This window comes from Mirounga leonina, unplaced genomic scaffold, assembly GCF_011800145.1.
Source record: "Mirounga leonina isolate KUSES-001 unplaced genomic scaffold, KU_Mleo_1.0 Mir_82, whole genome shotgun sequence".
Taxonomy (NCBI): Eukaryota; Metazoa; Chordata; class Mammalia; order Carnivora; family Phocidae; genus Mirounga; species Mirounga leonina.
Window position 1 is genome coordinate 27,458,113 of NW_023270825.1, and position 27,964 is coordinate 27,486,076.

Sequence of the window (27,964 nt, forward strand, 5' to 3'; positions counted from 1 at the left end):
GGTCCATTCTTCAGCAACACCCCTTCCCACCTCCCATCACTGGTTTCTCCCCTTTGCAACCTAGTGCTCTTTCTCCCCTGTTCTCTGTGGTGCAGACCCCTGACCCTCCCCAGGTTGCCTTGCCCCACCAGTGCAGTCACATAGCAGGCTGCTTGCTCTCAACGTGATGTCCATGCCACGTGGGAACCATGGGGACTCAGGAAAGCTGAGCCTCAGAGCCTCTCTGCTTAGCCAGGCTTGATCACCAGGTCACTTCTACATGGCTGCCCCTAGTTTGGTATAAAACCACCTTCGGGGGCGCCTGGGTGGCTCAGTCGGTTAAGTGTCCGACTTCAGCTCAGGTCATGATCTCAGGGTCCTAGGATTGAGCCTCCCATTGGCAGGCTCCCTGCTCAGAGGGCAGTCTGCTTGTCCCTCTGCCCCTCATCCTGCTCTTGTGCTCTCTCTCACTCTCTCTCTCAAATAAATAAATAAAATCTTAAAAAAAAAACAACAACCTCAGGGCAGATTCCTCTCAGAATCCCAGTGGGAAGCTGGGTGAAGGCCCCTGCCCTGCTCGCTCTAACATTCATTAGGTAATGCACCTTTCCTGCTCTCACTGAAGACCTGGAGAGGGGAAAAAAGCATGATGCGCTTCTGACCCTCCCCTCTCTCCTCTTTCTCCTTCCCACCATCTGGCTGGCCAGAAAAGGGTTGGCTACTCTTTCCCTGCCTTAGAACTGGCCTAACAGTCCTGGGGGGCAGGGCCAGGTGCTCTGTTCAGAGAGGAGTCAAGGAGCTGCTCCTTCAAGCTTGGCCTTGATTTACTAAGGGAGGAGAATTTGGAAGGATTTGGAAAATCTCTTAAGTCACAGCTAGTTTCTTCAACTACCCAATGCAACAACACTTTGAGCCAAGCCTGTCATAAGCCCCCAGTGTTTGGGGGTATTTATTACTCTCTAAACCTACAACTTTCACACTTCTTGGCCTGCATGTAGGAAATATGTTTTACACTGTGACTCACACAAATGTATACATATATGTTATCAACAAGCGAACTAAAAGCTACACAAACAATACTTACTGCTTAATGCAATGCATCTGATCATTTTCAACGTACGCTTTTTTTAAGAAAAAGAAAAACCCTGGTGGTGACCCATCATTCCTATCCCCAAGCCGGCTTGCTTCCTTCTCTGGGATCCACGGTGCCCTATGAGAAGCTCCACTGTAGCGCTTCTCAGGTCACATTGTAATTTACATGCCTTTCTCTCCCACTAGGGAGAGACTTTGTCCTTTTCATCTTGGCATGGTCAAAGCCAGCTACCAGCAGACATTAGTAAGTGTTAATCAAAGGGGTGGAATGAAGAAAAAAGGCCAGTGTTTTCTCTTTTCATAGCACACATCACCTCGTTCTGGGGTAGAGAGCTTGGAGCCTGTCAGTGAGAGACCTGGGCTCGGGGCGGGATTCCTGCGCAAGTTAGTTCATACGCCTCCTGCAGAATGGACCGTAATGTGCAAAGCAGGAAGACCAGAGACTTTATTTCCCCTCCTTGGATTTTTTTTTTCTAAGCTGACCTGTTTGCATCCCCATGCCGGAATGCCTTTATGTCCTCCTCCACGGTAACTGAAGGCTGCCAGACTGTGTGGATGCAAGATCCAGGGCACTTGGCATTTTTGCAAAGCCAGACTCTAGGAAATGTTCCCATTGCTGAACACACTGGATGTGGTTTAGGTAGCAAAGCAAATGACCTAACAAGAAATATATGCGCTGAGCCTAGTTCCTGTTAAATTAATAGATTCACGTTCTGGCACATCCACAACCTCACAAGTCATAGCAACCGGATGACGGCATGGCAACCAGCAGCTGTGGCCATGGCACATGAGAAAAATCAGAGCCTGGGGTCTCCAGAGAGAAAATGATTTCTACGATTGCCAGCTTGTACGGGTTGGCCGAGGGGAGGGGGGACGCGGGGGCAACCACAAGTAGATGCCTGCCCTAGTTAGGGATGAAGGAGTAGAACATCTCTCCCGCTTCCTCAAACTTCCTTTTGTATTTTCCAAGTGAATAACTTGCTCTTGTCGGGGAGGAAATGATGTTGAGAGCAAGATACCATCACGTGGAGAGAATGTTCTTTGGGGCCCTGGAAGCAGTGTGGAGGCGATTCTTATCAGAGATTGTCCACCACCTGCTCTTCAGCTGCAGGCCCACGAGCCTTTCTCTCTAGTTTTATTTTTTTATTTTTTTAAAGATTTTATTTATTTATTTGAGACAGAGAGAATGAGAGAGAGAGAGCACATGAGAGGGGGGAGGGTCAGAGGGAGAAGCAGGCTCCCTGCCGAGCAGGGAGCCCGATGCGGGACTCGATCCAGGGACTCCAGGATCATGACCTGAGCCGAAGGCAGTCGCTTAACCAACTGAGCCACCCAGGCGCCCTCTCTCTAGTTTTAGACCTGCTCTGAATTCACCACCTCTTCCAGCTGCCAGGCTTGAAAGCCCTTCTTTCCAGCTCTCCTTTCAGGACCAAGGCCTGACCCCACCAGCCCCCAGGGGTGTGCCAAGGCCTCAGGAGCAGGGTAACTGCTCTGAGGAAGAGGGAGAGGACACCCGGACAGATGTCAGTTCTTGTGAAACAAACACATCTGCATGTACTATTAGGTGGGTGACAGCCAGCCCCCCAGGGCCCCCTGGGCCTGAACAGCAGCCCACACCCTCTGAGCTGGTTTAAATTCAAGGATGACCCCGGCTCTGCAAAAGGGGTGAGGGCTAGGCCTTCTGTACTTGGGACTCGTGTGTTCCCCTTAGGTCCGGTCCAGGCCCCTGCCTCTTCCTCCACGTTCTGCTTTTTCCAGGGAAGGGACCAGGAATCTATGTGGAGTTGTCATTGGGCCCACATTGACTTCTCTTTTGGCCTGTGCATTAGTTACTCACGGCTCTGCAACAAATGACTATAAAACATCGCAGCTTAAAACAACAAACATTTATTACTTTACAGTCTCTGTGGGTCAGGAATCCAGGCAACTTAGTCGGGTGCTTTTGCCTCAAGGGCTCTCCTGAGGTAACTGTTGGTTGGGGTGTAGGTCTCATCTGAAGGCTCGATTAGCATAGGGGGCGGGGGAGGTATCCCAGGCTAACTCACAATGGTTGTTGGCAGACCCTGCTCCCTCTCCACAGGGCTGCCTTAGGACCCGGCCACTGGCTTCCCCGCAGTGAGTGGCCCAAGAGAGAGCAAGAGAGAGAAAGAGAGTGCCCAAGATGGAAGCCACAGTTTTTTATAACCTAATCTCAGTAGAGATATCACATGATTTCTGCCATATCCTATTTGTTGGAATGGAGTCAGTTAGTCCAGCCCACACCCAAGAAGACAGGATTACACAAGGGTGTGGATACCAGGAGGCAGGGGGTCATCAGCAGGGGATTGACTCTGAGACCTTTGAGACCGCCTACCCCAGCTTCCACATTGTGGTGCTCCAGCAAATGCCACTCTGTACAGAGAAAAAGCAATGTATGTGTGTGCATATATATGTGTCAGGCCTCCACACATTTACGCCATCTGCTAATTATTCCTGGGCATGCAGAAATCCTGAATATTCATGAAATTGTGACTGAGAATTCGGCATCACAATACGGAACAAAGAAATATTCTGCTCTAAAAAAAAAAAAGAACTATTCTGCTCTTGTCCTAGCAAATACAGAATATCACATGATTGTTTTTAGAAGTCTGGGTGACATATTGTCTTTACTCCCCTTGATTATATTATTGCTTGCTGTAGGCAGAATGCACGAAGGAAGGACTTCTGTCTATCCCAAAACTGAAGTGGGCAATCTCTCCACCCCCATCCCCACAAGACTGTGATGCAATAAAAATTTCAGAAAATTGTAATTATTAAGAGTCAATAATGCATGTAATATTTCTCAAAGCAACATTATTTTTCGTACGTGGTACATTTTGTATTTATAATGTGCCGTTAATAATGTCTGGGTAGAAGTCAGAACTAATACATAAGGGCTGCAGTGTGGGGGATTTCATGTTGCTAGGAGAGCTTCATTTGCATACTCCCCATCTTTGGGTGAGTCTGCATTTGTGGCTTCCCATTAGGTATTAAGGCAGACCTGGGGATCATTGCCCAGATGTCACTTTCCATCAGTTTCACATCCATCTTTCTGGACAAAGCCTCCACTCTATGGAAAAAGATGAAGCATTAGAACGGGAGGTTCTGTGATCCTGCCAATGTGCTAGTAAAAGCAGTTATTTGGGGAAAAAGGGAAAATTGTTGAGCCCTAACAGATGCTTTTCAACCACCTTTAAAAAGCTCCCTGTTTTCCACAACAAGCTACAATGAAGCTAATGTTTCTGTTATGAAAGCCCTCCACTGCAGTTTCGAATGTCTGCTGCTTTTTTTTTTTTTTTTTTCCAAACCGCAGCAAAGGCTAACCCCATTTTCTCTCCAGCTTTACCGGAGAGAATTCTTCCCTAAAGACTGCTGTTTAACTACTTTGTTGCTATTTATCAGGAACCAAAAAGGTGGGGTTTTTTTGTTGCACTTTTTTTTTTTTAAAGATTTTATGTATTTATTCATGAGAGATAGAGAGAGAGAGAGAGGCAGAGGGAGAAGCAGGCTTCCCACGGAGCAGGGAGCCCGATGCGGGACTCGATCCCAGGACCCTGGAATCATGACCTGAGCCGAAGGCAGACGCTTAACCATCTGAGCCACCCAGGCGCCCATTTGTTGCAGTTTTTAATACAGTGAGCGAATTTATTTTGGGCAACGGTAAATTTCACAATTATTAGTGCCTGAAGTTCGTCTTTTCAGGACTCCACCCTCCCTACCCTCTAAGTCACTTTTGGCCCGCGATGAAACACGGAATGCATCAGGGCCCAAAGAGATGTGAGAGTTGAGCGTAAAGGAAGAGGTGGAAGTCGCGGGGGAGGATGAGAACATTTTGCAGCCCCAGCTTGGACGCTGAAATAGCCCCCCTGAAGTGTGATAAATGGTAACCGTCCTGTGCACTTACAACCGGTGGAAATGACGAAGGACAAGCGTGCAGACCTTTGGAGGGAAAGTGGAGAGGAAACCCGGGTTTTAAGGCCCAGCTTAGGCATTATTTGGCAAAACACAGAGCACTTCGCTTTCTGACTTGACCTTCTAGCCTCAGCGCGAAACTGAAAAACTTTCTCTTCCTCCTTTCCCACCCTTTTGCTTGCGGGGTGGGTGTGTTTCCCCTGGAACCCCCAGCTCGCCGGGGTCCCTGAACCCCAACACCACCTTCCAGACCCAGCCTTGAGAATCCAGGTTCGGTCGCATTTCTTCCGCGCGCAAACCACCCGGAGGGGTGCAGGCTCGCCGGACGACCGCCCGCGGCCCCCCACAGCCGGGGGCGCGCCAAGCCGGGCAGTCGGCGCCGGGGCAACCGGGGCGCGCAGAGCCGGGGGCGCGGGCGGGCTGGCGGCTGCAGGGCCCGGCGCGCCACCGCGCGAGCTGCTGGGTCACACGCTGGGCCGCGCCGCCCGCTCCGCGAGGAAGTGACGACTGCGCCGTCCCGAGAGCAACAAAGTTTTGAGTCTGCGGGCCGCGCTCGCCTGCGCCCTGCGCCCCGCGCCTCTGCGAGCGGCCCCGGGATCCAGCGCGTAGGTGAGCCGCGGGCTGGGCGCCCCCTCTGCCGCCGGGGCGCCGGCGTGGGGCTCGAAAACGCGGGGGGCCGGGGCTTAGCCCCGCGGGCGGGGTTGTGGGGGGCCGGGTTGGGCCGGCCGCGCTGGGCGCGGGGGTGCGGGCAGCGCTGCACGGGGGCGGGGGGGTGCGGCGCGCTCGGCGGCCGGGATCGGGGGCCCCAGGCTGCTCCCCTGCTGTCGCCGGTTTGCCGCGGGGCTTAAAACAGTCGCGGCTGCAGCCGGGCCTCTCCAGGCGCTGTTCGAGAGAGGAGGGGTGCAGGGAGGGGCTGCCCGCGGCCTGCGTGCGGGGCTGGTCCCTCGCCCGCCGTCCCGCATCCCCACAGGCTGGGCGCAGCCACCCCCCTCCCCCCAGCCTTGCCCGGTGCTTCCCAGGGAAACGTGCTCTTCCTCTTCGCAGCCCTCGGTGAGGTTGCAGGAAGGAAGTTAAAGGAACTTTCCCCCCACTTTTCTTCGTTTGGCCCTGCAGTGACGAAGAGCAGAGCAACTCGGCCATTTGGGAAAACAACCCTACGCACTTCCCAAAAGCAAAACCAGAATTGCCTCCCAAGCCCCCTTTCAACAAATCCCTCCCGACTCCCCCCCCAACACACACACCAACGCCCCGAACCTGACAGTGATCCCTAAGGCCTAACACTTTGCAATTTAGCCATAAAAACTGTCAGCACACCCACGTACATATGTGAGTGTTTTTTATATAAAACTCCGAAGCCCGCTTCCAGTGCACTCTGTGACATCTCGCTCTCCTCTGTTTTCTAAAACTGCTAGGGCTGCAGGATTGTGCTTGCGAACTTTGCTGGTGGTTCCCGCCGCCCTCGGTAGCCTCGTGGCGCAGGGCTTTTTAAAGACCAGCTGAGAAGTTTATGATATCCCTGCAGAGTAACGCGGGGCTGGCAGGCCAGGCGGGGGGCGTCGGGGCTCCCTTGGCTGGGAGGCTGCAAGCGTAGCAGCCGCAGCGGCGGGACGCGTCGGGCTGTGCCGGAATGTCCGTCGGTGCCGTGGAGACTCCCGACGTGGGACGTCTAGAGGGTGAATGGTGCAGTTCCTAGCAGCAGCTTCCTGCCGGCCTGTAATTACAGCGTGATTGCACAGTCCGGCATTGTTGGCATGGATGTTTATACGCAGGCTATTGTGCAAGACCGTGGTGGCTGCGAACAGAACGCAGATTTGCATTGCAAATGCCCAGGACAGATCTGGGCTTGAGCTGCAAGTCACCAAGTTCTTTCTGGCCTTGCACCTTAGGTAGGTGATTTATTTCCGGGCCTCTCCCTTAATCTCGACCCCTTGCCAAACACCAGAGAAGTGAAGTAGACCCAGGAGGGCAGCAGAGTCCCTCCACTCCCATCTTAGGCAGCCTAAAAACTATCCCAGGGATTGTACCCTTATTTGTGTCGGTAGAAAATGTGGGATGACGTCAGCAGGAAAAGGAGATGGGAGATGGCTATCAACCTCCCTAAACGGGAAAGCAGTTTGAATTAGCAAAGTTGCACGGTGGCTGAGTGGGGCCTGGTTGCGAAGAGGACACGTCAGACTTGTGTGACTGAGCTGGCAAACTAGACTTTGAGCCCTGAAGTGTCAGCTGCAGAAACTTAGTAGGTGGGTCCTAATGCCTTTATTGTGTTCTGGGCAAAGGGAAAAGTGCTGGGGCTTGAAGACTGGGTTGTCGGTGATGGTGTCTGGGCTGGGCAGGATGGGGTTGGGGGTAGGGATTGACACCCCCCAAAGGAGTGACTCAAGTACATTTTGTCCAGAAGAGCCCCAGGCCCATTTCCTGAGCCAGGCCTGCAGCACAGAGAAGGGTGGGGGTCCTCATACCCGCTGAGCTTCTGTGCTGCAGGGAGGGAGCCAAGACTGCAAGTGTGGAAAGAAGGCAAACAGATTTTCCTGCAGGGCCTCCGATGTGGCTAACGGTAGTGGAGGGATTTAAAACACAGTCAAAAAGCATGTACAGGATACAGGCAGGGCTATTCTGCTCCCACCCCATGTCTCAACCCACTCTCTCTCAGAGACAGAGCGGCCTAGGTGGAAGATTCTCGTGGGACCGCGCTCAGCCCCGCACCACGGGGGTGCTGTGTGACTCCGGGGCACCCTCCCACGGTGCTCAGGCAGCCTCCCTGCTCAGAGTGGCAGGAACGGATAGCCCTGGCACCCTGGAGCTTCCCCATGCCTGGCCTTCTCCCCAACCCAGTAACTGAGTTTCACCTGGAGGAAAAATGCTGTTTTGCAGCCTCGTGCCAACTGTGTGTCATGGGCACAGTGACAATTTGCCAAAGCAAAACATAAGGGCATAGTCCCTGGCAGTCTCCTATGTGCTTCCAGAGACTCGAGGAAACACATGTGAAATCAGCACATTTCTAGGAAGTCTGGGATATACAAGCCCAGTTGCCACAGGGCTTAGAGCAAAAACACCACTCTGGTAGGGGGTCCTGAGCTGCGGTACGTTTGGGTTTTTCCTGAACTTGACTGTCAAGGTTCTGGTCAGCTGCATCCTCTGACCTGGTTGCTTTTGTAAGAACCTACTGGTGCCCAGCACTAGCCTTGAGGGGCAGAGGAGGGGAGCATTCCCTTATGACCTCAAAGAAAAGACAACTTTGAGTCACGGTACTTCACGTTAATTTAGAACCTGCGCAGCCTAGAGGTGCGGAAAGGCCCTCCAGCGGTGTAGGCAGGAGAGCTGAGGAGACGGACCCCTTCCTTGTAAAGGCCAGAGAAAGAAGGAAGGAGATTCCCCGGAGTTGCGGCCCCACCAGGAGCCGTTGCCTGCCCACATCTTCAGGTCAGCCTGGCTAATTTTTGTGCCTAACTCAGGCCCTTCTCTTGGCTTGCCCCGATTTGCCTCGGCGTTCAGAGAGCTTGCCCCGCAGCCCAGGGCAAGGCCGGAAACAATCCTGACTTCCTCTCGCACCTCACGGAAATGCTGACTTACGGCCCGGAGTTGCTGCCCAGTTCATGGCCTCTGAGCAGCCCTGCTGCCTCGCCATGCACAACTAGGAACAATCTTGAAAAAGCACTGAGTCAGAACCTGACAGTTTACAAATCATTTTGTTTTAAGGGGAGAAACCATTGGAGGTAACTCGCAAGCTCAGCAACTCTGTCAAAAGCCCCTGTGTGCCACTGAGAGAGGCGGATGAAGTCCCCTGCAAGACGGCGGTCTCCAAAAGAAGGCCTTTTATGCTCCCCAGGCCTGATAGTTACATTTCTGCTCATCTGCCTCCTCCCAGCTGCCTCACTCCCTACACCACAATCCAGTGTTCTGACACCACCACTAACCTCCAAACAAGGAGGCAGAACAGCCCCAGCTAACAGAGGGCATGCCAGACTCTGAAGAAGGTGCTGCAGTTTTCCAGATGCCTGGCAGTTCTGTGCTGCACTTTTGTTTCCTTCTTTAAAATGTTCTCCCCTTCATTTCTTGTACTCACTGAAGCATGTCTTTGTGAGACCCTCAAACCATTTTTTTTCCTCATCTACATGACACAGGGCTTTGCTTTGCGACTTTCTGTATCAAGTGCTACTTGAAATATACACAAAGCTTTGCATAAGCCCGGGATAAAGGGCTCTCTGTAATGTCACTTAAAATGCCCGGTTGCAAGGGTCACCCTCTTGCTCAGCAACCTTCAATGGCTCCCCACTGTCTGCATGGTAAGGATCAAACCTCTAGGCTAGCAGTCAGGGCCTTCCACACAGGGGTCTGGCCACCGCTGCTCTCCTGCCCTAACCCTCTGCTCTGACCCAGTGACCCACTCTGTGTGTTTGTCCAAACTGCCCGTGGCAAGCATTCCTACCTCTCATGCTTCCCCGGAAGACTGGAATGCCTTTTTCTTCTGTTCTGCTTGGCTCGGTCTTGCTTTCCCTGCAGCCCTGTTCATGTTCCCCTCTTTAGGAACTTCCCCTGTCCCATCCTGTGCTAACATTCATCTGGGCCCTGTACTGAAGAAAACCTAAAAACCTGGACTAAAGGATTTTTAACATTGTCTTTGGGCTTCAGTCACACACTTCATTCAGCTTCTTCTTTTTTTAAAAAAAAGATTTTATTTATTTATTTTAGAGAGAGAGAGAGAGTACGAGCATGAGGTAGGGGAGGAGCAGAGGGAGAGAGACAAGCAGACTCCATGCTGACCATGGAGCCTGACACAGGGCTCTCGTCTCAGGACCCTGAGGTCATAACCTGAGTGGAAATCAAGTGTTGGACACTCAACCGACTCAGCCACCTAGGTGCCCCACCTTCATCCAGCTTCTTAAATATGCCTTTGGGTGGACCACTGTTAGTATTTTTCAACTAAACTGGAAGTTCCTGTTTTTTTTTTTTTAAAGATTTTATTTATTTATTTGAGAGAGAGCATGAGACGGGGGAGGGCCAGAGGGAGAAGCAGACTCCCTGCCGAGCAGGGAGCCCGATGCGGGACTCGATCCTGAGACTCCAGGATCATGACCTGAGCCGAAGGCAGTCGCCCAAACAACTGAGCCACCCAGGCACCCCATGGAAGTCCCTGTTTTAAGTGCATTTGTATCTCCAGGCCTGGTGCCCTAACTCGTCGCAAGTCCCAGTAACTATTTGGTGGTGATGATGACGATGATGATAAAATGGCAATAGCTGTCCAATACTGTCAGCTTGTGTATAGACACACGCAGCCACACCAAGCACCAAGGACCATGGTTCCTATCCTGTATTCTGAACATTTACCCAGCTTTGTCTCCTCCTGCCCATTAGCCTCTCTGGCGCCTCCTGGTTTTGCACATCATCGTTCTGTTCCATTTCCAGAACCTCTTCCCGTGGGTGTCAGATGGTTTCTGTCCAGCTTCCACACTGGCTCCTCCTTGTCCTGATTTGAGCTCAGTTGACCTGCCCCACAATGTCCTGTGCCTGAGCACCAGCTCTCTGGGGAGAGCCTTCGTCATCTGTTTGGCCTGTCCTTCCAAGGGAACCAGTCTGATAGGAGGTAGGGCCAACTCTCAGGCAAGACTTTGGAGGAAGACAAAGAGGTGCTTCCTGGTTCATTGCAGGTTTGTTTTGGCCAAAGAGGCATTGAACCTACAAAGCTAGGCTAAACTATAAAACTGAGTCTCTGGGAGATCCTGGCTAAAACCCTAACATTGGCCTTGACTGGGCCAGTTCTCATGCTGTTAATCTCAACTTTGTCATATAAGCTAGATTCTTTTTGAATTGAGATATAATTCACAGACCATAAAATGTACCCTGTAAAATAGATTCCTAAAAAAATTGTTTTATTTCTTTCATTTTTTAAAAAATTTTATTTTTAAGTAATCTCTACACCCAACATGGGGCTCGAACTCACAACCCCAAGATCAAGAGTCACACACTCTACCAACTGAGCCAGCTGGGTGCCCCCCAAATTTTGTTTTATTTAAAAATAAAATCTGGTAGATTCCCCCCCCATTTTCTATTTAAAAAGGTAATATATAAATAGGGTTCGAAATTCAGAAGAGATAAGTTATATAGTATAAAGTAAGTCTCAAAAGTCATTTCAACATTAGACAGGAGATTACTATGTATATTATGCCCATATACACAAATGCAGTAGAATTAGAAAAATAAATATCTATTTCAACCTTGAGGGAAGGAAGACCTTCTTAAGAAAGATATAAAGCAGAAGCCATAAGAAAATATTGATAGATCTGATAACATGAAATTTTCAAAACATAAATTTCCCATTCTCTACTGTTCCCCTTTCTTCAGTCCTTCAGTGTCCTTGTCTTAGGCAACTATGATTTGTCATTTTTCAGCCATGCTTCCAGAGGTAGCCTCTGCAGATTGAAGAAAATCTGAATATATAAGCAAATTCTGGCGTACTATACACAGGGTTCTGTGTTCTGTTTTTCACTTAATGTATCTTGGAGATGATCCTGTAACAACGTGTGTAGAGCTTCCTCATGTTTTCCTCTGGCTAGATTGTATTCCCCTGTATGAAAATGCCATCATTTATGTAACTAGTGTCCTACTGAAGAGCATTTGGGCTGCTTCCTGTCTTTCTAGACTACACATAGTGTTGCAGTTAATATGTCTAATGGACTTTGAATTGAAAATTCTTGAACAACATACATGAGTGAAACTGGGATTTACATAGAAACTATTTCTGAGAAGTTATGCATCAACTACATTTAATAAACCAATAATCTCTAGAATCTGCGGTTTCATTAAGTAATCAACTTTTATTTATTTATTTTAAGATTTTATTTTTAAGTAATCGCTACACCCAGCACGGGGCTTGAACCCACAACCCCGAGATCAAGAGTTGCACGCTCCACCGACTGAGCCGGCCAGGCGCCCCTAAACAATCAACTTTTAGAGTTGACTAGGACCTCAGGGACTCTTTCCATCCAGCCCGTTTTACAGTACCCATGGTAACAGCATCTCAGAGAATCTGAGGTTAAGAATTTAAAGCTGGGAAGGGCACCTCTAGTAACTCTCATTTTTAACTAAGGTTCAGAGATGAAAAGTGTCTTCTCTAAGGTCACACAGCTGTTGAATGGAAGGATTGGGGCACAAACCCCACAATCCATTTCCTTTTGCCATCATGCATGGATCATCTTAGTCACCATAATCATTAGTTCCACCATGTCTCTAAGTCAAGGATTCTATCTCTTCGGTTTCCTTAAGGCAGTACACAAAGATTTAAAAAGAAGAAACTTGGGGCACCTGGGCGGCTCAGTTGATTAAGCGTCCGCCTTCGGCTCACGTCATGATCCTGGAGTCCTGGGACTTGATCCCGGGATAGAGCCCTGAGTCAGGCTCCCTGCTCAGCAGGGAATCTGCTTCTCCCTCTCCCTCTGCTCGCCCCTCATGCTCTCTCTCTCTTGCTCACTCAGTCTCAAATAAATAAATAAAATCTTAATAAATAAAAAATAAAAAAATAAAAAGAAGAAACAAACAGCAACAAACAAGGGGGGTGGAGGGGGAGGTCTTTAAGAAGAGAGTGGGATGCGGGCGCCTGGGTGGCTCAGTCGGTTGGGCGACTGCCTTCGGCTCAGGTCATGATCCTGGAGTCCCTGGATCGAGTCCCGCATCGGGCTCCCTGCTCGGCAGGGAGTCTTCTTCTCCCTCTGACCCTCCTCCCTCTCATGTGCGCTCTCTCTCTCTCTCAAATAAATAAATAAAATCTTAAAAAAAAAAAAAAAAGAAGAGAGTGGGATGCTTTTTTAATAGACTTCTTACCATTTTATTATCTCATTACAATCTTCATTGATCTTAACTGCTATCAACTTATTGAGTCCCTAAAAACTCCTAACCAGGCTCAGTTGGCCAATGAGATTACTTAGTATTTTCTAAGCGCAGGATGTGGGTTGGGCAACACTGAGGAAATGGAGAAATCCTCCCAGTTCCTAAGATCCCAGTCGTCTCATGAGGGTCCCAGGAGAAGGCCCAGGAACACACTTTTCTCTGCCCTAAGGCACTAGCCCTCTGTCCACTCTGTCGCCTCCCCAGTCTCCCTGTCGCAGGCCACTGTAAGGAGCCTGCACGGATCCTCACGTGAGTTGAGTCTGTGTCCACTTTCTCTGTGGCTTCCCAAGAGCAGGTGTTCCGTGACAACTGAGGAACCAGCAGCCACTCCCCAACCCAGTTTCCACTTGCCCTAGACGTGGTAAAAAGCTCAGAATTTCCTCTACCATTTCCTCAGGAAGGCTGTGCTGAGCCACCTGGCTGGCATTTAGGATCTGACTTGCCCAGTGCCAGAGAAAAAGAAAACCGGCCAGAGAAAAAGAAAACCGGCCAGAGCAGCTGTGGTAACCCCGCCCAGCACGGTTTGCAGGGTACTTTCCCTCGCGTTCTTGATTCTCTCACCCGCTCATGCAGCATGCATTTATTGAATCCCTACTCTGTGCTCTGGGCTAGGTCCTAGGAGTACAAAGATCAAGATTCAGCCTCCCCCTTCAAGGTGCTCATGGTCTGTGAGGGAGACAGACATGAGCAAAAGCCAAGGACAGTTAGTGGCATGGATGTCAGTGTGAATGTGTTCAGGGGTCTGCTGAGGGACTGGTCACTTCTGCCAGGCCAGAGGAGACAGGAGTGTGAAGAAAGGTCCAGGGTGGCCCCAGTGCCTTGCATGGTGCCTCTGCTTGGTGAATGCTGTGGAATGAATGAATGAGAGGTTTCCTGGAGGTCCTGATTTTGAGTGGAGTTCTAAGAAACGAGTGGGTGTCCACCAGGTGGCCAAGAGAGTCAGGGCATTCTCCACATGGGGAGCAGCCCAGGCAAGTGGCGTGGAGGCGTGACATGGCCTGGGACGCTCTGGGAACTGCAAGCCACGGGGTATGAGGGAGCACTGGTGGGAGAGAGTGCCGAAGGGGCAGGCAGGGGTCGGGTCTCGCAGCAGCCCTTTGTGTCGGCTAAGAGGTTTGGACCCTACTGTGAGAGCAGTGGGAGCCACAGAGGACTCTTGGGGGACGAGGGAGAGAGAGATTGATTTTCTTTTTGAAAGACCATTCAGCTGTGATGTGGAGGGTTGCCTAGAGATGGGGGAAGATGGGCAGCAAAGAGACCAGTGGGGAGGTCATTGCAGTCCCTGGGGCAAGATGGAGGAGTCTGAGCCAGAGCAGTGGGGGAGGGAGGAACTGGATTAGGAAGCAGTCAGGGAGTTGGGTTGACAGGCCTTGAGGACCAACCAAATGTATAGAGCAAGGGAGAAGTCAGAATATTTGCTCAGGTTTCTACCTGAGATATAGGAGGAAGAACAGATTTTAGGGCAGAGACAATGAGTCTAATTTCAGACATGTTGAGTTGGAGGTACATCCAACTCATGAGATGGGACATCCGAGAGAGAGAGGTCTAATGGATAGTTGGACATACGGGTCCAGGCAGGAGATCCCAAGAGATGACGAATGGCGGATGTTGCCCTTCTGTGATCCCTAACTAAGCCATCCCAAATAACCATCATTTAAGTAAAAATGATTACTCACCAGGGCGCCCAGGCGGCTCAGTTGGTTAAGCTTCTGACTCTTGATTTCGTCTCAGGTCATGATCTCAGGGTCAGGAGATCGAGCCCCGTGTCTGGCTCCGCGCTCATCGGGGAATCTGCTTCTCTCCTTCTCCCTCTCCCTCTGCCCCTCCTCTCTCTCTCTCGCTCTCAAATAAGTAAATAAATAAATCTTTAAAAAAAAATGATGACACCCTGTGCAGCTGCAGCTTCAAGACAAGTTCCAAAGAAACCCAATTACCTCCCTTTAGCCCCTCTGCCTATCAGACCTTCTGGAGCAGACATTTGCGGATCCCAGAACATAGATGGCAGTGGAGGTGGGGAAGCTGATGGCCACACCCAGGAAGAGCATACAGTAGAAGGTGAGAGGATCACCATTTAAGAGGTGCAGTGTGAAGGAATCAGCAGTAGAGACTGGGAAGGAAAGAATGGTGAGGAAGGAAGAACCCCAGGAGAGCATGGTGTCATAGAGCTGAAGGAGGGGGGAGCTTTGCATTTTATGAAAACAGGGACTGTGATTTTGTGCACCTAGTATGGCAGGTGGCACATGGAAAGTTCGCCGTCTAAGAATTTATTAAACTGAGTTGAAATTGATCAACTGTTGATCACTGGGGATGTCAAGAAAGAGGACCGAAAAGAATGATTGACCTAGGAATTAGGGGGCTTCTGGGGCTTTGCCATGGGGGCTTCTCGTTTGATTTCACCTCCCTGTGAAATAGGTGGTGCAGGGATCACCTGCCCCAGGGTTGAAGTGGCACATGCAAGTTCTAGAAGCCAGGTTTCCTGGCTCCACGTCCGCCTTTCCCTGAGTTGGTGGAGAACTAGGGAAGAGTCCAAGGGAGTGGCAGTGCCTTTAATTTCTGATACTAATGCCCCAAACCAGTAGAACCAGGGATAGGGAGGTTGTTATATCCAGCACTTATGGCATTTGTCCATATTTGTGATGATTAGGTGGCTGCAGTCCTCTCAGATGTGTGGGTATTTAAATTAGACTGCCTTCACAGAGGAAAAGATAGAAGCTTGAGTGTAGGCGTTATCTTGGGGGGCCAGAGGAACCATTTTGGAGGTAAAAGGGCGTAGTGGGATAATCCGGGCCTTAGGACTCTGGCTAAATTAGGGAGAAAAGGAATGCATCGGGACAATACACGGTGGATCCCTGAAAGCCTGAAGAACTAGGGCTCGGACATCGGTCAGGACTGTGGGGGCGTTGGGTGGCTGGAACCAAAGTGAAGGGGGTGACGCTGCTGGCCTTGCATCTCTGCCACTGGCCGACCCTGGATGCTGTTGCCCCCTCCAGAATGAGTTCTGAACGCTCCCTGCTTTTCTGTGCCACTCACTCCAGAGGCAGAACCCAGGCCGAGCATCTGGTTGTCCAGCTCAGGTCACGCGCCCATGATCTCCCTGCTGGGGGTACTGAAGGATGAGGCCCTGGAGGTTACGGGCCCCCCAGCAGCAGGTGGAACTCTGCCTCCCACCAGGGCTCACACTGCCCGATGGCTGAAAGTGGACATGGGAGGAGGAGATGGAGCATCCCCCTTAGGCTATTGAACATATCTACATCTTGATCGTAATCTTTTTTTGACATTTTTCTGAATCTTTTAGCCTCCAGCTAAACTGCAGGATTCTTACATGCTCTGGAGAGCTAAGCGTTTCATTAGCAATTAGATTTCTGCTCAAGGAGTCTGAATGATTCCAGTGGAAAGGAGAGGTTATCCCAGCATCTGGATCCTCCCTGCACATTTGACTCCACTTGGAAAACTTTATCGCTGCCTTGTGAAGATGGAGTCTAAGGCTTGGCTCTCCCTAGCTAATGGCTTGAGTTCTGTTTCTCCTCTGGGGTGGGGCAAGACTCTCAGGGCCATGAGGTGCTTGGGAGGTCCTACCTTGCTTTTCAGACTGGAGGTTGGCGGTCTGGCTTCAGGCTTGGTTTGTGGCATGATTGAGGTCCCTGGTGCCCCAGCTGTCCAAGGCAACAGGACTGGGCACCTCTCCAGTCCTGAAGATGTCAACCTCGTGAGATGTTCTACCCAGTATCCTGCCTGAGAGGGAGAGCTCAAGGAGCGAGAACTTGTCTGCCTGGGGCTGTCAGCATCTGCGGTCACATTCCTGCCCAGTTTCCTCATCCACACAACGAGAGGGCATTGGGTTGGGTGAGTGCTGGCTTCCTTCTAGCCCTCCGATCCTCTGGTTGTAGCTCTTTGAAGCAAGGGCACCTGGACTGAAATCTTGATCATTCAGTCCCAATAGCCTTAGACAAAGGATTTAATTTCCTTTAAAAAGAAAAAGGAAAATGTAGTTTTGGACTTCCTGGACTCAGGCTGGGGGGACTGCCAGCGATGCAAGAGTCCTTCCCCCTGGTCCCTGCAAGTGGGAGCTGCTGCCTGTGGGAAGCCAGGTCTGTCACGGGCTAGCTGCTGCTTCTTTTTTTAAAAGATTTTGTTTATTTATTTGACAGAGAGAGAGATAGCGAGAGCAGGAACACAAGCAGAGGGAGTGGGAGAGGGAGAAGCAGGCTCCCAAGGAGCAGGGAGCCCGATGTGGGGCTCGATCCCAGGACCCTGGGATCATGACCTGAGCCGAAGGCAGACGCTTAACGACTGAGCCACCCAGGCACCCACGGGCTAGCTTCTTACAGCCTGGACTGGAGGCAGTCCTGAGGTGAGGCTTGGTTGCCCCTGTGGGGTCAGGATGGCCCTCCAGAAGGACAAGCAGGCGTGTTCCTGGCCGGGACCCTGGCACAGTTTATACTAACTTGTGTGTTTTTGCCCCCGTGACATGAAATCGTGTTCAAAGCAGCACTGAAATGGAGAAGAAATCTTGAAGGACCTGGTTATTTTACTAAAACAAAGCTTTGCTCACATCCCCCCTCTTACAGACCTTCGCAAGCTGCCCACATCCTGCAGGAGAAAGCTCATAGTCCTCAGAATGGCACGCAAGGCCCTCTTTGGAGGCCCAGTGCACCTTCCTGCCTCTTCCCCTGCCACTGTCCCCTTCCCCAGCGTGGCTTGTGTTCTCTCTGCTGCTCAGTGCGCTTCTGCTCCTCTGTGCCTGGAGTATCAATGTTTGACCTTAACGTATCAAAGACTTTGGCTCTGGGTGGGAAGGCCAGGGGGAGGGACCACCTTCCCTGCTGCCTTCCCGAGCCTCCACCCTAGCGTCTCTGCCATGGAACTTACCCACGGCCGGGGCCTGGCTCCTCACTGGTGCAGAACTGTGCCTGGCCACTGTAGGTGTCCCGTGGTGGGACCGGAAGGGCAGCCTGTGGGGACGGGAGGGAGCAGTGGGCAGGCCCAGGACCTGGTGTGGACCAAGTGGACATGTGTGGTGGGTGAACTGTTGGTCTCCATGGCGGCCCTCCCTTTGCACCTGTTGGTGGAGTCACGGCCTTGGTGGCTTTGCTGTTTGTCTGAGCCTGCCAAGTAGGCCCCGGTGAGGGTGGGAAGGGAACTTAGGGCCCCAAAGCCTAGCACCTGGGTCTCCCTCACACTGAGGAGGACTCTGAGGAGACTTCTGTGATGAGGAGCTGGGTTAAAGGTGGCACCCTCCTCCTGATCCTTAAAAAAGGATAAATACCAGCTTCCCTTAGAGAATCCCTTAGTTTTCATGCCTGACGCTGTCTGCTGGCCTTGCACAGGGAAGGAAATAGGGAAAACGAGTCAGCAGACCATGAGAGAAAAGACTGAGGCTCTTTAAAATGAAAGCCTTATTTAATCTGGTGACAGGACAGGACAGGCTGTGGCTCTTCATGTTGAGTGAGAAAGAGAACCAGATCCTCCTGACAATGATTGCAGGGTACAGCGGGAGCCCCAGAGCAGGGACTTGGGGTCTCAGTGTGTCTCTGAGAGGCTTGGACTACATGTGGTTCTTTTCTGCTCAGAAATCCCACAAGCCTATGAACAGAGTCTGGCAGGCGGTGTCCTGATCGTGCATCACAGTGAAACCTGATTGCTCTCAAGGGCATTCCTGGGATTGAACAGTTGTCTGGGGTCTGCATGCCACTTAGAGTACTGACGAGAAGCATCTTCCTGCCATGGCTGATGGGGTGGACTTCTTTTCTTAAAGTTGAACCACACTTAGGGCTGAGCCCGCACATGCATGGGCCTCCTTCACTAGTGGTAAGTGCATGGCTTGTATTGTTTGCAGAGTATGTTTCCAGAACTTAGAAACACGTAGTATTTCTAAGGTCTTTAGGAACCCATTCAAGTGCGTTTTTGTTCTTGGCTCCTTGAATCAGCTTAGGGGAAGCTTGGGTGGTAGGGTAGGTTTGATGTCTAGGGAGGTACTGGCTTTTTTTGGAAGGGACAGCCTGTGGGATTTGCCTTTGTTTCTGCCTCCATGGGGCCTACTGCTCCCTCCTATCCATCCCAGCCCTCTGCCTCCCTACCCACATCTCTCTGTCCTCCTTCTTCATCCCTCCACAACAAATCAGTTGAGTTACCTCCAACATCCATGCAATCATAAGATGTCTGCTCCAGATGCCTGACCCAATGGGGACTTGTGGAAAGTAGATTTTAAGAGTAGACCTTGGGGAAAAAAAAAAAAAAACAAGTAGACTTTGATTGGTAGGATTGGGAAGTATTTTCAGGAAAACTATCTTGGAAAATAGGCAATCCAGGTAACTGACACAGATATAGATATATAGATATAGATATAGATATAGATATAGATATAATTTTTTTCTTTTTTTTGAGAGAGAGAGAAAGAGCATGCCTATGCAAGTGGGGGATGGGGGAGGGGCAGAGGGAGAGGGAGAGAGAGAGAATCCCAATGGTCTCCAAGGTCAGTGAGGAGCCGATATGGGGCTCAATTTCACGACCCTGGCACTCCTGAACAATGTATTTTTAAAATGTAGAATTTGAGGGACACCTGGGTGGCTCAGTTGGTTAAGTGCCCGACTCTTGATCTCATCTCAGGTCTTGATCTCGGGTTATGAGTCCAGGCCCCATGTTGGGCTCCGTGCTGGGCATGGAGCTTACTTAAAAAATGTAGAACTCGAAGCTATTAAAAAAATGTTAATTTCCTTTTATCTGTAAGTATTACTCTTGGGAATTTCTTCTTTTTTTTTTTTTAAGATTATTTATTTATTTACTTATTTGAGAGTGAGAGAGAGCACACACACGAGTTGGGGGAAGAGCAGAGGGAGAGGGAGAAGCAGACTCCTTGCTGAGCAGGGAGCCTGACTGGGACTCCGGGATCATGACCTGAGCTGCTTAACCAACTGAGCCAGCCAGGTGCCCCTCTTGGGACTCTATTCTAAGGAAATAATTCTAAAGAGGAAGAAAGCTATATGCATAAAGATATTTACAGCAACATTGTTTAAAATAGCAACAAACTGTAAACAGCCTAAATGTTCCACATGGTTATGTAACTCATGAGTTCGTGATAACCTAGATCCAGTGGAATATTGTGCCATTGTTAAATTAATATGAAGGTGATACTAATTCATAGGAAAATGTTGATGAGTTTTGGTGAAAAAGTGGTTTTTATTTTAGCAGGCGAAATTGCAGATACACTTGAGTGCATCAAAACTGATTACACTGGCCATAGTATAAATTGGCACAAGGTAAATACTGGATTTAGGTGATGTGGCTATGAATAGAGTATTGTGCGTGTTTGAAATTGCTTCAAAATATATATATACTTTAGGGACGCCTGGGTGGCTCAGTCAGTTAAGCGACTGCCTTCGGCTCAGGTCATGATCCCGGAGTCCCGGGATCGAGTCCCGCATCGGGCTCCCTGCTCGGCGGGGAGTCTGCTTCTCCCTCTGACCCTCCTCCCTCTCATGCTCTCTGTGTCTCATTCTCTCTCTCTCAAATAAATAAATAAAAATCTAAAAAAAAAAAAAGAAATTGCTTTAAAATATATATATACTTTAGGGACGCCTGGGTGGCTCAGTCGGTTAAGCGTCTGCCTTCGGCTCAGGTCATGATCCCAGGGTCCTGGGATCGAGCCCCGCATCGGGCTTTCTGCTCCTTGGGAGCCTGCTTCTCCCTCTGCCTCTGTCTCTCTCTCTGTCTCTCATGAATAAATAAATAAAATCTTTAAAATAAATAAATAAATAAATAAATAAATAAAAATATATATACTTTATGTACTTTTTTTTTTTAAAAAAAAAAGACCTTAACGTATCAAAGACTTTGGCTCTGGGTGGGAAGGCCAGGGGGAGGGACCTCCAGGCCTCCCATCTGTTACCACCAGGAAGACAGAACTGCTGTGTCTTATCAGCCACCTGCACTGCAGGGGCTGGAGGATTCAGATTGGCCAACTGAGTCTTTTAGTGATGGAAAGCCTGACCTCACAGGCTGGCTAATTGTATAACTTCGGGGCTCCCAGCATGAACTCTGCCTGGTGGAGGTGACCTCCAAGTGGCCTCAGAGCCCCAGATGATTGCTCACACCTGGTTTTCCAGGGAACCAGCCCCTTGAGTACATGTGGCCCTGAGACTCAGCTCTGAGCCGCCCGCTCACCTCCAGGCTGCCTGCCTGGTCCTGGGGGCTTCAGCCACGGGGGGGAGGCAACCTATCCTCTCTTTTGCAGTTCCGATAGGCAGCAGCGAGGGTGTGCTTTGCACACTGACCTCCTGCGGCCCTGCTTAACCCAGGTAGGGCCCTAGTGAGTTAGTGTCTTGGGTGTTTGCAGTATTGTACATATTTATTATAGGATTGAAACTTTGAGTTGCCCTTTATTGCAGGCCTTGGAAAGCCCCCCACATTTATCCAGTCTACCTCTACCTGCTTAGCAGTCAGGGCTCTCTGAACCCCCATCTTGCCATGAGCTCTGCTGGGACTTGCAACTGTAGGTGTGGCCTTGTGGCTGAGCAGCTGACCCTCTTCTGACCACCTTCTCATATCTCTGGCATCTCATAACCTGGGGACGCCTAGTGAATAGCCTTCTCACTGTCCACCCCACTCTGGTCCTGCCTCCCCATGTGTGTGTATCCTTTTCTTCTTAATGGGGCACTTTCTTGACATGTTGAGTGCCTGTGTGGAGGGCCCTTGATTGTCCTTTCCCTGTGGCCAGCGTGATTCAGGGCACGCAACAGAGACTCCTGGGTGTTGTTTGGAGTCCTGAGGTGGGTGGGAGCTGGAGAGCCCTGGGCAGACCTTGTGTAGGCAGGTTGGAGCCTGCTAAAACAGAGGCCACGGCAGCAGTGCGCGTGTGGAGAGATGTCGGGGCCCTGCTGGGGCCCTGGTTATCTCGAGCACCTATCTGCGGAAGCCAAATTCCAGAACTGTCAAAGGTCTGGAGTTTCTTTGTTCTGAGATCAGACTGAAATGGGCCCTTGTGGCTAGAGGTTGGCCAGGGTCAGGGAGAAGTTGGAAAGCTTGTGGGCTCAGGGCTCACCTGGATGCTCCTGAGGGGTACGGAGGCCGGTTTCATATCTTCCGTGATGTGTTTGGAGGCCAGGCGGGGGTGGGGGAGAATATCCATGTGCTTCCCTGGAATATTCCTAGATGCCAAAGTCCCATCCCCACCCCATACAGGGGCCTCCAGCCTGCTCTCATGGGATCATTGCTGGTGGTGTGGACACAGTCTAAGTAACAAGCTGTCTTCCTGAGCCCAGGACCAGCAGTAACTGCTCGTCTCAGTTCCCTAATTTAGAGACCACGTGCGTGCCCCAGGGCTGTCAGCAGCTAGATTTCTTGAAGTTCGAAACACATTTCCATAGAAACAATGCTATAAATGGTGGTTGGGTTCCTAGGCTAGCCCACAGAGAGCCCCGGTGTCACCTCTGAAGTGGCTGAAATAAGGTATTAGTAAAATTGAGAGCGAAAATGCAGCACCGAGATCTAGCCCCAGGACGTTAGAGGTTAAATGGTGTGGGTTTATCTGTGTAACTTTGTTTCTTTAGCAGGAGGTATCTTTTCCAGCCCTCATGCTAAGGGAAGCTCTGGGGCCATCCTCCTGCCCACAGTCATAGCCCCGTCTCTCCCAGCTTGCATCCGTTCTTCCTCCCTCCTCAGGCCAGGAGCCTGGGCTCACCTGCTTCCCGGGAGCTGGGCTGGGTATCTTTATGGTGAGGAAATCCTATTCAATGGCCCTGACGTTATTATCATCGTCATCATTGTTATTTAAACCATCTCCATCTATTTAGAGTAAACATCACACCTTTGCAATTTGTGCTGTTCAGGATTCCCTTCTGACTGCTGCTAATGTTCCTGTGGATGTTTTAACCTAGTTTGTAAGTCCACCTTTACTATTTCTTTGTGCTGATTTTGTCACCTAGCCTGATCAAATGGTTTTGTCAGATTGTTTCCATGTGCCGAGCCCTTTCAGGTTTTTTTCTGTTACCACACCATCCCATAACCGGAGTGGATTTCAGTTTTGGAGGGTCTGCAAATAGGTGCGAGGAGCATCGTTTGTAAAAACTCCTTTGTGTGGGGCGCCTGGGTGGCTCAGTCGGTTAAGCGTCTGCCTTCGGCTCAGGTCATGATCCCAGGGTCCTGGGATCATGCCCCGCATCGGGCTCCCTGCTCAGTGGGGAGCCTGCTTCTCCCTCTCCCTCTGCTGTCCCCCCTGCTTGTGCACTCATTCACTCTCTCTCTCTCAATGTCAAACAAATAAAATAAAACCTTAAAAAAAAAAAACAAAAAAAACAAAACTCCTTTGTGATGCTATTTTAGATTATTTTCATGGAATCTGGTCTCCCAGTCATAATTACCGGATCAAGGTCTTCAACTCTTGCCTCACAGTGCCAAGTCACATTCTGGAAAGGTTTGGACAGGTTCGAGGCACAGCAGCATCGGTACGGCTGTCTCCCGATGGCCCTGCCGTCAGCAGCTTTCTTACTTACTTATTTGCACGTGGAGTCCAGGTCATCATGGGTCCTTAATGGTGTTCTAATTTGCATATCTTAAATTGCTGGTGAGACTGTACATTCTTCCTCCTGATGATATACTGTTTGTGTTTCTTCATGTGTCAAACTCCGTTCATCCTTGTGTCTGTAGAACCTCTCCACTTCCATCTGTCTCCTTAAACCACTCTCCTATGGAGAAACACAATGTCCTGCCTTCCTTGCTCCCTCGCTCCCTCCTGGGTGGGGCCCTACCCATGGCCTGGGCTAACCCGACTCCGCACCTGCCTGGCTCACCCCCTAACTGGCTGAGACTGGTGCTCTGGGTGTGGAGGGAGGGGAAGGGAAGGAGAGGGACAGACACTGGAGGCCCAGTAATGGAAGTCAAAGGGGAGGTAGGTGTGGGGCCGGGGCTTGCCTGAGTGGTTCCAAAATAGGTTCCTAAAGTGACCTCCTTGTGGGGGGCTGCTGGGGAGGTTCTGGGGGGAGCCACGCAGGATGGTAGGGCTGGAGAAGGCATGGAGTTCATCTGGTCTAAGGGTCACCCACTCCAAGGTCGATAGGGAACAAGGACATTCTCAGTAAGAGAGGCTGGCTGGGTATAGGAGAACAGCAGAGGTGAGATGATAAGTGGCCAAGGGAGCAGTGGCAAATTGGGGTGTGGGAGTCCCACTGCAGTGCTGCTCCTAATGCCACCCCCCTCGTGTAGCTACTCTGCCCCCCCTCCAAGTAGGAGGGCTCAGTGTGGCCAGTGTTCCAATTTTTTTCATGACAAACCAGAAATCCTGATTTTTATTATTTTTTTTAATTTTTAAAAAGATTTATTTATTTGAGAGAAGGAGAGAGAGCAGGGGGAGAGGCAGAGGGAGAGAGAGTCCCAAGCAGACTCCGAGCTGAGCATGGAGCCTGACACAGGGTTCGATCTCACAACCCCAAGATCATGACCTGTGCTGAAACCAAGATTCGGACACTTAACCAACTGCACCACCCAGGCGCCCCCCAGAAATCCTGATTTTTAGTTCAAATCTCCTGATTAAAAAAAAAATGTTGATAGTAAATTTAATTCTCTTCAAATCAAACACATTATATGAGTCAAATAAAATATATCTGGGGGTGAGAATGGATTGTGAGCCTCCAGTCTGTGACTCCTAATTATTCACCTTCCTTACTGGAAAAACACAAGCCCAGGAAGGTATCCTCATATATCAGAGAGAAGGACTTGGAGAGGCCAGTGATTGAATTCCATCTGTGTGACCTTGGAAGAGGTGTTTCACCTTTTTGAACCTCAGTTTCCTTATCTGTATAATGGGAATCATGGCTTCCTCTCAGGGTGCTGGGTGGACCCCCTGGGCTCACATCACATCAAGCATTTAGTAGACCTTTAATAAATGTGTTGCTAGGTGCTGCATGGGACCATCCAGAAAACAGAGGAAGAACCAGGCTTAGAACTTTGCTCTCCTGACTCCCATTCCGGAGCTTGTTCCACATCACACTGACCTGCTTCCATGGGAGTTTCTGGAAGTGTCTGGAACAGGGGTCCTTCTGATCCCTGGGAAATTGCAAATCACTTTATGAAAGCTGATTGCTGCACAGCTACTGAGCCCAGGCAGTGGATCCTCTCAGCTCTGTGGACTTCGCCTTGTGGGCTCCAGAACCCAGGAGATTGAGCCTTGGTAGTAGTGGTGGTGGTAGGAGTAATAGCAATAGGAGTGGTGGTGATAGTGGTAAGTGGGGGTAGCAGTAGGAGTATTGAGCCTGAGACACCAGTAATTATCAGATGCACCATTATTTTATGTACAACTAAGAAAGAGAAAAAGCTGCTGCTTAAACCATGACATGCACTCTGAAAAAAAATTTAAAAAAATAAACCATGACATGCTCTGTTGATTGTAAGATGCATCCTGATTTCGGAGCGGTTAAAACGTGCATTTGGAATGGAAGAAATAGTAATGAAAGCAGTGATGATGATGATAATAATAATAATGTTACATTTTATTGCTTACCTCAAATTTTCACATGTATTCTTTTATTTGTGCATTTATCAACAAGAATTTACTGAGTACCCACCATGTGTAGGCGCCAAGGATACAAGGCGACTAAGATCTAGACTGTGCTCTGATCCTAGTAAGGAGATAGCTCAATATGCAGAACAATATATCAGGATGGAGGAAAGATGAACAAGGGGGTGCCACGGGAGTTCCTTAGGAGCAGGGACAGAGGCAGTGAGGGGTGCCTGGGATTGACTTAGGAAGTGCTTTCGGGGAAGGGGATGAAGGAAGCAGGCTAGAGCTGGGGAGGACGTTATGCAAAAGCAAAAGAAGGATGTGCTGCAGCTGGAGCTCCATAGCTTCAGCCAGACCCCACAGGGATCCCAGAAGTATGACTTGCACCATCACAGAATTGGTTCCACCTTGAGATGAGGGGGCTGAACTTTTCGACCCATCCCCTTGCCCCACCCCCTAATCAATCACTGGCTTTAGAGCTCTCTGCCAGCAAAGGCTCCCTTTGAAAAGGGGGCAGCTATGAACCCTTAGTAACTAACACAGTAGCTGGGGGATTGTGCACCAGTCTGATAAAGGAGATCCAGGAGGGCTCCAGCTGTATATACTCCAGGGGCCTTCCTCTGCTTGGAGTGGTCAAGGAAGGCTTCCTGGAAGAGTTGCCATTGAGTTCAAGTCTGATGAGAGACTAGGGGTGTGGGTTTACCTGTGGATGAAGGTGCGGGGAGGAGGAGCATGTGTGAGCAAGCAGGCATCTTGAAGAACTTCAGCTTGTCAGGCTGTGTGGCCCTGGGGCTGGGAAGTAGGACAGAGCCAGTCATGCCTGAAGTGTCCACACCTAACAGTTTGGCTAACGGGCTCAGCCTTTTGCGGAGGAATGCTGGGAACTATTGAAAAGGGATGTGAGCACTCTAATGGCAGTGAGGATGGTGGGTGTGCGAGGCCAGAAGCAAGGGGATCGATCCGGAGATGAGAAAAAACAATGGCCAACACTTACAAAAGACGGTCATGTGTGCCTCATACTGTGAAGCTCTTGTCTCCATTTTGCAGATGAGAAAACCAAGCGGTTAAGGAACTTGCTCAAGGTCATCAAGCTAGCATGAGCCAAGATTTGGATTTAGGTCTCAGCTTTTGCTCTTAACCCGTACAGTCCCATGAACACGAACTTGGGATTCTAGTCCATGACCTATCAGTATTTGTTTTCATTTAAAAATAATGTTTTTAAAGCATGCCCCATTGCACACACTCGATCTTGTGGGTCCTGTTCCTCCTGGCCCACGGCCACAAGGTAGGGAAGCTGAGCTCCCGTGAATAGCCAGTGATGGAGTCTGTCTGGGGCTGGTTCCGCAGGGGGCATGGAACCGCGCTGAAAGGAGGCCTTGGCTCTGGGAAGAAAGGGTGCTTCTGTCCCCGTGGCCCTGCTGGCCCGCCCTCCCTGGCAGCCACACCTGTTGTGTCCTTCCCACTATGCCCAGCCAGATGTTGCTCCCAGAATGACAGCAGCAACTGGGGACATCTGCAGAAGCTCCCTCTCAGGCCTGACAATGGCACTAAGAACCTAGCCCGGGCCTGCAGGAGAGGGAGGTGGAGGTGAGGGTAGGTGGGAGGGCCAAAGGATGCAGCCAGCTGTGGGCTGGTGTGGCAGGCGTGGCCCTGCCCCAGAACAGGTGACGTAAATGTGAAAGGAGGAGGAGGGTCTCCCGGGTTTTCAAGGGTAAAAGAGAAGACAGTGCAGGGACTTCGTGGCACACGGTGGCTTAACTTACTGGCTGGGGTGGTTTTGAGCTCCCTGCCCCCTCAGAAAGGACATGACAAAAAAGGGTGAGGAGAAGGCAATGGCCATCCAAAGAGCGTCCCTCCTCAGGCTGGTGGGTGGCATTGGGGAAGAAGAATGGTGGAAAGGACATGAAGAGACTGGGAGGCGAGCCTTGGAGGGACACCCGGATGGAACTGTGTGTCAGGGTTGGAAAGAGTCTGGGCTGAGCCCAGCAGAGGGTCACCCTGAGGCGGATGGGGATGGACTCAGGGGTCTTCAGGGGGGAAAAAGATCTTGCCTGGACTAGGTTCTTGAAAGAAAGAAGCTAGTTTTCGGAGAAGGGGATATAGGCTAAAACAGTAGAAATAAGGACAGTTGTAACCCCTTAAGGGTACATAGCATGATACCGTCATAAAGCAGTTTTTTGCCCTTGGAATTCTCCCAAGCCCATAGAAGGTGTGTGTTCTCTCATTGTCCATGTAACAAATTCAGTACATCTGTTATGGGCCCAAAAAAGTGAGGCTCAGAGGTGTCAACTTTCCTAAGATCACGCAGGGTGTTAGCTGTAGTTTGGCAAGACTCCGTCCTGGTTCACTGTTTTTCCCACAACCTGTCTTTCTTCTGTTGTAACTGTAGGTAATGAGGTCTTAGAGGCGGCACCTTTATTCTGCAAAGGGAGACGACAGTGGGGACACAAGGAACCCAGCACTGTCGATTTGTAATTTCCCCAACTGTATTTGTTCCTCAGTTCCCCAGACTCCAGTAAAGGTTGCTTATTCGCTGAAACGCACCATTTGTGCTGGCCTCCATGGAAAGATCCTGACAGAGAAGGGACAATG

General features: G+C 50.3%; 1 protein-coding gene across 3 annotated transcripts in view; it reads left to right on the plus strand.

Moving 5' to 3' along the window:
- Nucleotides 1–5,514: 5,514 nt before the first annotated feature.
- The window catches only part of MIDEAS (mitotic deacetylase associated SANT domain protein), a 66,634-nt gene continuing 44,184 nt past the window's right edge, over nt 5,515–27,964 (plus strand). For 2 of the 3 annotated variants that reach the window (XM_034993099.1, XM_034993101.1), the window contains exon 1: nt 5,515–5,610. The gene's annotated coding sequence lies outside the window, so the exon portion shown is untranslated. Of the gene's footprint in view, nt 5,611–17,208; nt 17,234–27,964 lie in introns of those variants that run through there. The other variant, XM_034993098.1, reaches the window with a different exon arrangement.